This window comes from Alosa pseudoharengus, unplaced genomic scaffold (genome assembly GCF_046254945.1).
Source record: "Alosa pseudoharengus isolate Yale_2024_CS ecotype anadromous, Long Island Sound unplaced genomic scaffold, YU_APseudo_1.1 YU_APseudo_1.1_scf_19, whole genome shotgun sequence".
Lineage (NCBI taxonomy): Eukaryota > Metazoa > Chordata > Actinopteri > Clupeiformes > Clupeidae > Alosa > Alosa pseudoharengus.
Genome location: NW_027468657.1, coordinates 28,462,698 through 28,472,697, shown reverse-complemented (window position 1 = coordinate 28,472,697; position 10,000 = coordinate 28,462,698).

Below are 10,000 nucleotides of genomic sequence, written 5' to 3'. Positions count from 1 at the left end.
CATAATGATTTCCTTGGGTCTTCCTATCTGTTTGTCATGTCCCTTCTCATTACTGATTGAGCTCCAGTGGGCACCTCTGTGACATCACATCTTAGACCTTAGATCAGCTCCAGCACTCCATGTCCTTCTACGGCTCATACTTTACCCCAGCTCAGCATCTTACGTGTTACAAGCTATGGGAATTCAACCGCCCCGACCAAGCAATAATGGCACCACCTGCATAGCCATGCTTTCACACGTACAAGCCACGTACAAGACTTCCAGGAGAAGGGGGGGGGGGGGGTGTCATGGTCCGAAGTAAAACCTGACATAAATCTGTCTGCACTAACACAACTCTTTGGAAAACATAACAAAGGAAGTGACAGTTATGTCATAAGGGAAGCTTAAAAACTTTAGACATGGCAGTCGCAGAGGACTTCTGTGTTTCCATTCCAATTGTAGTTGAAATTGGATTCCATCTGGCCCCCAGTGCCACAGTACGCTGTTCCCGTTCCCATTCTTCTGGAAAGAAGAGCGGCGGGCAGTTCTTCCATGAGAATAGCATAATGTCCAAAGAATGAAAGAAAGAAAGAAAGAGAGAGAGAGAGAGAGGGAGGAAAAAGCCTTTTCCTCCACTGAAATACTTTTCTAGACCATCTCGGCAATGCTAAGCACATTTCCCTCCAGACTTCTCCTTAAACGGTCACGCCGCACAACCCAAGCTTGACCGCAAGGCCTGATGCTGCAAGACTGTCCAGTTTGATGAAGTCAAGGTGTGTGTGCGCATGGGCGTGTGTTTGTGTGAGTGTGTGGGTGTGTTGAGTGTGTACGTGTGTTTGACTGTCTGTTAGCCGCACCTAGAGGCAACCTCTGTGTCAACCCACAAAGATGTTGGTGTGGTCAGTCAATTCAGTGTGTATGTTTTGGCAGCTCGCTGTGCTGTGTGCATGTGTATGTCCGTGCTGTCCACAGAGTCCAGCAGAATGCAGCGCGAAATAAAAATCGAACTTCCCATCATCTGTACCCTGGCATGCCAACTACTGCCCTACGCATGGGCGTGTCCCTCTCCAGCACTGATCTGCACAAACCTGCCAAATTGCTGGGGTGAGAAACGAAAAAGAAAAAAAAAAACCCTGAAGTCTGATCATGTAATCCTTACACCCTGCTTTTGGCATCAGAACATAGAGTTTGGCTGGTAACGTAAGATGCCGATCCCCTCCATTTCTCTCTCTCTCTCTCTCTCTCTCTCTACTCTCACCCTTTCCTCTCCCTCTTTCTCTTCTTGGTAGAAGTGAGTGACAGGGGATTTGATCGCTCCCAGGCCTCGTGGTGTTTTGGATGCGGAGGCGACCACTAACACACACACACACACATGCACCCACACACACACTGATGGCAGAGCGAAAGAGAGAGTGAGAGAGAAAGAGAGAGAGAGCGAAAGAGAGAGAGTGCGAAAGAGAGAGAGCGAAAGAGAGAGAGAGCAAAAGAGAGAGAGAGCAAAAGAGAGAGAGAGAAAGAAAGAGAGAGAGGCGGCTGGCTCATCGCGAGACAGGGTGTGTTCTCCACTGATGCCAAGGTCCTCTCTCTCTCTCTCTCTCGCCGAGCCACTCCTGTCTAAAAGGGGTGACCCTGTGACCTTTTGGCGGAGTGGGGCCTAGGAGGGAGGAAGCAAGGCGGCCCGAAAACAAGCCGTCCACAACAACAGGGGCTGCCCCGCGTGAGTCACCCGACGGGCGAGGATGAGGAGGCAGAGGAGGAAGAGGAGAAGGAGGAGGGGAAGGAGTAGTCGTTCCCCACATGCTCTCAGCCACAGTGCCCAGGGCCAAACGCAACACTGCGGCCAGATGATGGTGCGCAGTGCACTGGCTGGGCCTGGTGGTGAGCTTATTGTTTCCTCTCGGCTGAAGTGCTCCTCTCTCTCTCTTTCTTTCTCCTGCTTTTTTTTCTGCCCTCCTTCATCTGGCTAAATTTGGTAATTGTCTGTAGTCTGTTGAATTTCTGGTGAACTCTCTCGCACTCTTCAAAAAAAAAAAAAAAACAGAGAGAGAGGGAAAAAAAAAATCTGTCGGAGTTCCACTGGCACCACCACTCGGGCCTAATAGATTTTAAGACAGGAGACAGACAAGGATAGAAGAGCAGTGAAAAAAACACACACACACAGACTTTCGGGCGGGGGGGGGGGGGGGGGTGAGAATGTGGAAACAGTCAAAACTGCTTTTCTCACTCCCTGTCTCTGTTCTTCTCCGCTCATTCTGTCTTGGGAAGGGGGTGACTCCCCCACATCGTCCCAGTCTCCAGCAAAGATATGGGGGAGAGAGAAAGATGGAGAGAGAGAGAGAGAAAGAGAGAGAGGGGAGGTATCGGCAGCTGACAGCTGGTCCAAAGCAGACACAGATGCACGCAACTCAACTTCAAACCACTGCATGATAAAGAACGACGGAGAGAGGGAGGGAGGGAGAGAGAAAGAAAGAAACAGAGGCTCTGTCCTTCATCAGTCACCGTACCTCAGCCCTGGAAGCAGGGGGCTGTACGGCTCTATTAGCGGTTGTGAACTTGGCCACGAGGACTCACCCACGCTCCCCACCACACCACGTGCACCGCCAGCCAGCAAATAAAATCCTCTCCCATGCAAATGACCTGAATGGGGGTTTGAATTCGCAGCCAAGGTGAACTAGGGGAACGCTTTGATTGGCCTCAAGCACGCACGCACACACACAGACACACACACACACACACACACACACACACACACACACACACACACACACACACACACACACACACACGTTTGCTCTAGGTTACACGAGCGCGCTGCCTCTGGATCGTCGCACGGTAGCGGTGCGGGTGCAGGCGTGGGCAAAAAGCACCTACTGGGCTCAGCACCTGCTACTCTGTGTGTATACTGTCTCAAACGTCCATGCCCCTGAGTCTGCGGGTATGCGCCCTGTGCCCGAAAACATCTGTACGTATGGGTTTGGAAATGTGCGCTCTCTGGCTGCGAAACGTAGTGGCGGCGCCCCAAGAACGCCGACCTCCGTACGGTATCGGCGCATTCCGTCTGTGCGACTGTGCATGCCGCCACCGCCACCTCTCCGTATCGGCGCGCGCTCGCTCTGGCAGCGCCAGCGCATCTGCTCCTCGCTCGCTGGCCCCGTACCTATGCACACAGCCCCGTGCAGGTGAGAGTGCGTCTGGGCGCTTTGAGGACTCTCAGCTGTTCAAACACCACGCTTAGCGGCGGAGGAGGAGGGGGGGAAAAAAACATGATTCGGGCTGAGACTCTGGATTCTCCCTATCCCTCCCAAACCACAGTGGGCCCAAGGCCTGCCAGAGTAAGGTTGAGACGGAGAGAGAGAGAGAGAGGGAGAGAGGAAGAGAGAGGGAGAGAGTGAGAGAGAGAAAGAGAGGGAGGGAGAAAAGAGGGGAATGGGGGGGGGGAGGCAAGAAGAGAGAGAAATAGAGGCGAAGGAGAGAAGGGAGAGAATGCAAGTAGCCGGGAGCTCTTACTTCTCAGTGTTCTGTGGTCTGAAGCCAAAACAAGCAGTAGCCTGACATCATCAACCTGTGACTGGCTCTTCCTGCAGCAGTGCGTAGAGCAGCACTTTGGGCACTGGAATCTAATGCTGCTGGCTGAAGGTAAATATCTACCAGTGCTGACTTGATACACCTCTGGGCCTACAACCCAAGCCGGTGTGTGTGTGTGTGTGTGTGTATGTGTGTGTGTATGTCAGTTATCTAGACTGGAATAGTACAGCAACTGTACTGCCTTGGAGTGTGGTGGCACAACACAGGCCTAATAAACATAGAGTCGTGGTTAAAGTATTAAAAGAGCTGGATGCCTTTGCTTCAAATGAGAGCCAAACACCACAGACAGATGATAAAGTACCAGTTTCACGGCCATTAAGTCCGACATCCTTGAGAATTATTAGATAATTGAGATAATGCTCCTTTGCCCGGTCTGTGAGCCAATGCAAGAGACTGAGGTTTGGGCAGAATATGGATTATCATTCTCACAGCTCTATCCACAGGTTGGGAAAGGAATGATAACTATCTCAAGATGACTGCCATGTGTGCAAACCAGGGTTGACAAAAAGGAAAAGAAAAATAAAGACAGACATTTTTTGAACCAGACACACCTAAGGGAGTCAACTGGAAGCATATTTCTAGTTTGTTTGCGTTGGATACTTAGCCATATCGCCTAACCTGACATTACTCTTGAGACACTGGCACCTGTCTCTATGGTGACCCTGTAATGGAGATGTCACAATGCACGAAGGCTAACAGTAAACGTCACAATAACAATTCCATTAGCAAATAATTGCTGCTGCTCTATAAAAGTCCAAGACCCACTCACTGCAAACAGTTTGAAGACATACAGTGGAGTTAATTTAATAAGCTAATAGTTATATAAACTTACAAGACAGTCAGCGTGGAGAGAAGGGACCGCATCTCTTCCCCCACCGCGACGAAACGTCGCTCCAAGTCTGTCTCCTCGGCTGTTCCGAGCTGCTGTCCGCGTACCGGGAACACTCCGGTGATGTCGGTAGGTTTATGTGTGTCTTTGTAATCCGACGAATGGTCGCGGGGTCAGCGAACACTCCCGTTGGCATCGGCGGTGAGCATCGCGTCCCCCAGCGGTGGAGGGTACGGGGGGAGGACGGGGGAACCCGCGGTGTGAGTGCCACTGTGACCGTTCGCGGCTGTCACGGTGGTCGTGGTGGTGCGCGGTTAGCAGCAAACAGGGGCGGGGCAATGTGAGGACTGGAGGGGGGCGGGGGTCAGGTCATTCAACAGCCGTATTCTTGGAGCTGCAGGGACAGGTGAAACGAAGTTCAGCCACAGTCAGGATCCAAAATCCGTCTTCAATCGGCCGGCCCTGAGTTGCAGAATATTCAAGAATGAAATAGGTTTCTATGAAAATAATCCTGGTGGACTTCGTTGTCTGTCAACCTGTTCACTGTCTGTTGCAGTTAACTTCGCTCGATCCCACAGTTAAAATATATTTTCCGAGCGTCGTGGAACATTTAGGATAGCTTTCTTAGTTACAATTTGATCTTTTCATCGGTAAACACGTCCTTTTACGAATAAAATCCCGTGAATGGAAAAGAACGGGCATGAGCGATGGGCTGAGGGATGGGTCGGTAAGGGGAGAAGGGAGGAGTAGTGCGAACGGAGGCGGGAGCTTCAGCTCTAGTCCGTACGAGGCAAGGTCAGGCGCCGCGGGAGGCAGGATACCTGGGCGGGGTGACGAGGGCGATGTGGACGCGACTGCTCTGCAGACTCCGGATGCTGCACGGTAGACTCGGTCATGGCTGCACCTCCTGACGGGGTCAAAGGGTCTGTGGCCCGGGGGACACTGACCAACAGTGTCCGCTTGAGTGGAGGAGAGCCCGAAGCGGTCCAGCTCAGAAGATGGGGGGAAGAGTTGAATGAAAAGCAGAGGGTGAGAGGGACAGACAGAGAGAGGGGGCGGGGGAGAGCAGCAGAGAATGGGAACAGCTGTGACTGAGGGGCGAACCCAGCCACCCGCGACAGCGCAGAAATGACAGCCGCGCTCTGCACCTGATTTCCCGGATTTCCCCAGGCGTCTCAGCCGCTGGCTGCTTGGTTCATCCACAGTCCCGTCACAATACCAGCCAAAACACGGGGGGATGACATCACCTCAAAAATGTTTGAAGGGGGAAATGTAATCCGAGCTTTTAAAATTATTCTTAAATGGTGAAAGTTAGTAGTTCACTCAAAACAAGACCCAGATGCGAGATAGATTAAAAACAACAGACGTTAAAGATTCGAGAAAATACCTCCTCTGTTCCAGGTCTCTGTATGTAATTTCGAAGTTCTTCTTGAAGAGGGTCCACTTTATCAGGTTGACAGATCGAACCTTCGCCGTCTCCGTCCTGTGTTTCTTTCTCTCACATGAGAAAAAGTGAGTAGGCTACAGGAAAAGCAAACAGATAAAAGCCAACTGAGCCTCGTCCGATGAGAATATGAGAATGTAGACTACGCTTTGAAAAATGCCCAGGGTTCCTTCCGCAACCGTTTTCCCTCTTCGCGCTGATGAGAATCTACACGGGAGAGGCGAGTCAGCGAGAGCAGAAATCCCACTCCAAGAAAAAACCGAACAAGATTTTAACAGCGGTAGATCAATTCACCCCTCCCTCCCCAACCCCCTCGTTCTCTCTATCCCTGTTCCTCACTTTCCTCTCTCCCACTCTCATACACACACCACCACCACCACACGGACACGTATTGGACACAAACGAGATTCAGTATGTCATTCTGTCACGCCGACCGACCACTAATTAATGCAAAAAAAAAAACAGTAGTCTAAATGTCACAGTGTGTTATGACTATTTGCGTGCAGTTGTCCAATGTAGCAAGGTGTGTGAATGCTATGAGTGAGTGAGAGCGCGAGAGAGTTCTAATAGTGAACGTCACCTGGGATAATGGGGGAAAGACACGACGGCTTCCCGACTTTGTTAGTGTGTTTGGGGGTAGGGGGAGGGCTACCATTCCACTCCTTAACTTTACCACACACCGTTACGATGAGACAAGCGGTGAAGGTGAAAGAGGTTACGGACTTCACATCATCGGTGCGCGAGGTAAATGCTTTTGAAAGTGATGTATTTTGATTCTACGTTTCATAACTCCAAACTCAAAAGGGGAGAGTGGAGGGAACGGGAGACAGTTCGCTTAAAAGCGGGAGGGAGGTATGTAAGCATAGGGACGGATCCAAAACGAACATTTCTCAGGGAATTCGGCAGCAACGCCCGCTCTGCGCTCCCAACCCTCCCACCCCCCTTACCGCGACAGAACCGCAGACGGTCAGCCAAGCCAACACTCGCTATCCCTCTCCAGTGTACCCCCACCCCCGCCCCGCGCTCTCTCTCTCTCTCTCTCTCTCTCTCTCTCTCTCTCACACACACACACACACACACACACATTTTTGAAACGCCAGGCAGCTTACTTTTCTGTGTTTGAGAAGGCTTTAATGGGTATTTGTGTGTTTGTGACAGAAGACTAGTCTCTCTCTCTCTCTCTCTCTCTCTCTCTCTCTTTCTGTGTGTGTGTGTGTACATGGGGGGGGGGGGGGGCAGTGGTATCAAAGAGGGACAGTAGTTAATCAGAGATCTGGCCTCCTCACTTCGCTTTCCATTCCTCCACCCAGAATGACATTGCCCTGCCTGCAGTAGAGTCTTGTTGTTACAGGCTGATCTGAGACCTGCCAGTGGGCTCTGGGGTCAGTCTCCACATGGTGACTCAAACTGTTCTGAGACTGACCTTTCCCACCCCATAAAAAACAAATCTTGTGCCGGCGCATAGAGAGATGGTGTTTGTTTAAGAATGACAGGGGGAAAGAGTAGGGAAGGAAGAGGCTGAGCGGACCCACATAAATCACCATAGCAAATAGCCACTGCAGCGCTGTAAGCAGAGACCATTGGAAACACTGTGTGGTCAAGTGGAAGCAGGTAGTCATATCAAAGCCAGGCTGACTTGTCAAGCCCAAGACACTTATTTGCCACTCTACCCTACATGATTACAGTTTATGCTCCTATTGTTCTTCAATTTTATTCTTACACAATTTTATTCATGTGTTTTCTTTCACCATTCATTTGTTATTAGAAATGAGTGACTTACAACTGACTGTTACACATTCAGTCCTATTGCTCAGTCCACTGCGTAGCATTGTTTCTCTGTTCACAATGGGGAAACGTTGAGCCTATGTATTTTTGAGTGAGTGGGTGTTTAAGTCACTGAATGAATGCCTGAAGGCTGATTGCCTGAAGCAACCCTGCTATACTGTGATCTAATTTTAAACAGAGCAGATCTTTCTCCTCATGTGTTCTTGATCCATTTTCTTTTATACCGGGTCTGTTGTTCCATCCCACCTCTTCCCCTTCCCCTTTACCCCCCCACCCCACCCCAACTCTCTCTTTAATTCTTCCCCTTGTCCTTTTTTTTATCTCCCTCCCTCTCTTTGCAATGTTTGTGGCCGGCGTATTGATTGCCCATGTCTTTGCTTTTGCAGCTCCTGGCTATTGATTCTTGGCAAAAGACATCTGAAATACACACACACATACACACACACGCACGCACGCACACACACACACACACACACACACACACACACACACACACACACACACACACACACGCGCGCACACGCACGCACGCACGCACGCACACACACGCACACACACGCACACACAGGACACACTGATCACAATTTTTTCTCCCTCTCATTCTCTTTCTTTGGACATTATCTCTATCTTTCCTTCTCAGTCTATTCTTTCTCTTCCTCCTGTTCTTTTTCTCCCTTTCTCTCTCCCTTTTCCCGTCTCTCTCTCTCTCTCTCTCTCTCTCTCTCTCTTCTGCCTTTCTTTCGGCTGCCCTCCCTTCAATTGTATCGGCAGAGGTGTGGATTGTTGAGTCTGACTCTTGCTGTCTTTGGCTGCGGCGCGGCGTCTGTGCGCTCAGGGGAAAAAAAAGAAGAGGCGGCCAGCCCTGCAGGCTCTTCCAAAGCCGGTTCAATACCGCTATTCTGTCCTGCAATTAACATCGATCAGTCCTGGTCAATACTGGGCTCAGGCAACAAAGGCCCCACGGCGCTTTTGTGTGAACCAGTCCACCCCTTCATCTCGGGCCCTGCCAAATCCCCGAGCGTGCTGTCATTACGTCAGGGCAGTCGCAGCTTAACTGAAGGTCAGCATGGTTAAAGCGCCGGACTTAAGACCTGCAGCTGGAAAGGAGGCAGGGGGGTGGGAGGGAGGGAGGGGCGCCTGTGGTTAGGGCAAAAGGATTTGGGCCTGCTCTTGTGGGGTATTGGTCTGGGCAAAGAGGACTGTAGCTCAAGAGGGTGCCGTGGTTTAGAGGTGATGGATTTAGGACTGCGGTAAAGATTATTGGATTGGGTGAAGAGGGGTGGGGGCTCTGGACCTAGGTGCTGTGGTTGGGGGTGGGAGGAGGGGTGGGGGTGGGGGGCGGGTGACGGATTTAGAAGTGCTGTGAACTATGCACTGGTAAGGGTGGGAAAGGGTTCTCAACCGTGCCCATACCACTGGCACACAGGGATTCTGGCAGGGTCCCGCTGCTGTGAGGCAAATGTGGTGCATCGCGTCTGGGGCCTGCACTGGATCACAGAGGCTGTGGGCACTCTCTGACGGCAGGGGCGAGAGAGGTTGTCTGTGGGCTGCAGAGGCTTGGCCGGCCTGCCCGCCACACACTCCCTGCTCTGGCCCGGAGAAGGAGCGATGGTTTTCATTAGAGCTGCACTTGATAAAACGACTGTTGAACCAGATAGTCACATCTCATCATAAAGTCGTTATCTGCAATAAAATCCCTTTTATCAATAAAATCTGTTAAATCTAAACCATTCCCCCAAAGTGTAAGTGTGTGAGACACATTATTAAGCTTCTTTGATGATTGATCCCGACGAAGCGGTGAACATTTGAGCGGCGGTATGCGTTCAGCCCCCACGCTTTGAAATGGGAACCTGCTCGCCACTTGTATAGTTCTGGCAGATGAGATCGCGGACAGCTGCAACCGGCGAGATCAGGAATTAATTAGCGATAGACGTGTGTATATGTGTTAAAAGTGTGTGACTGTTCGTTTGTGTATGATAAGATGAAGGAGAGGCAGGGGGGAGAGGGAGAGAAAGAATAAGAAATAAAATATTGTTTTTATTAGCGGCGATGTTGGTGGCGGATTGCCGGGACCTTTCGCGTAGATTAATCTGCCGAGAATGAGTTCTCGTTCCATGTTTAGAATCCGTCACAGCTGTCTTGGAGCCGCAGTGGGACTGCTGGGATCAGGGATAACTTAAAGTTTCTCACTTCGCTTTTCTTCCCTTTGACTTTGTTCAAAAATGTGAGAGGCTAAGTGACAACTCCAACATTGGCCCGCAGCCTAAGCCACTTCATGACGTGTTGAATGGGATTTTCCATGTATGGCCTAATCTATGTGCTTATAGAACCAAATGTTGGTGCTCTTCAACAGTATTGTGTAAGAGGTACAAGTCTCT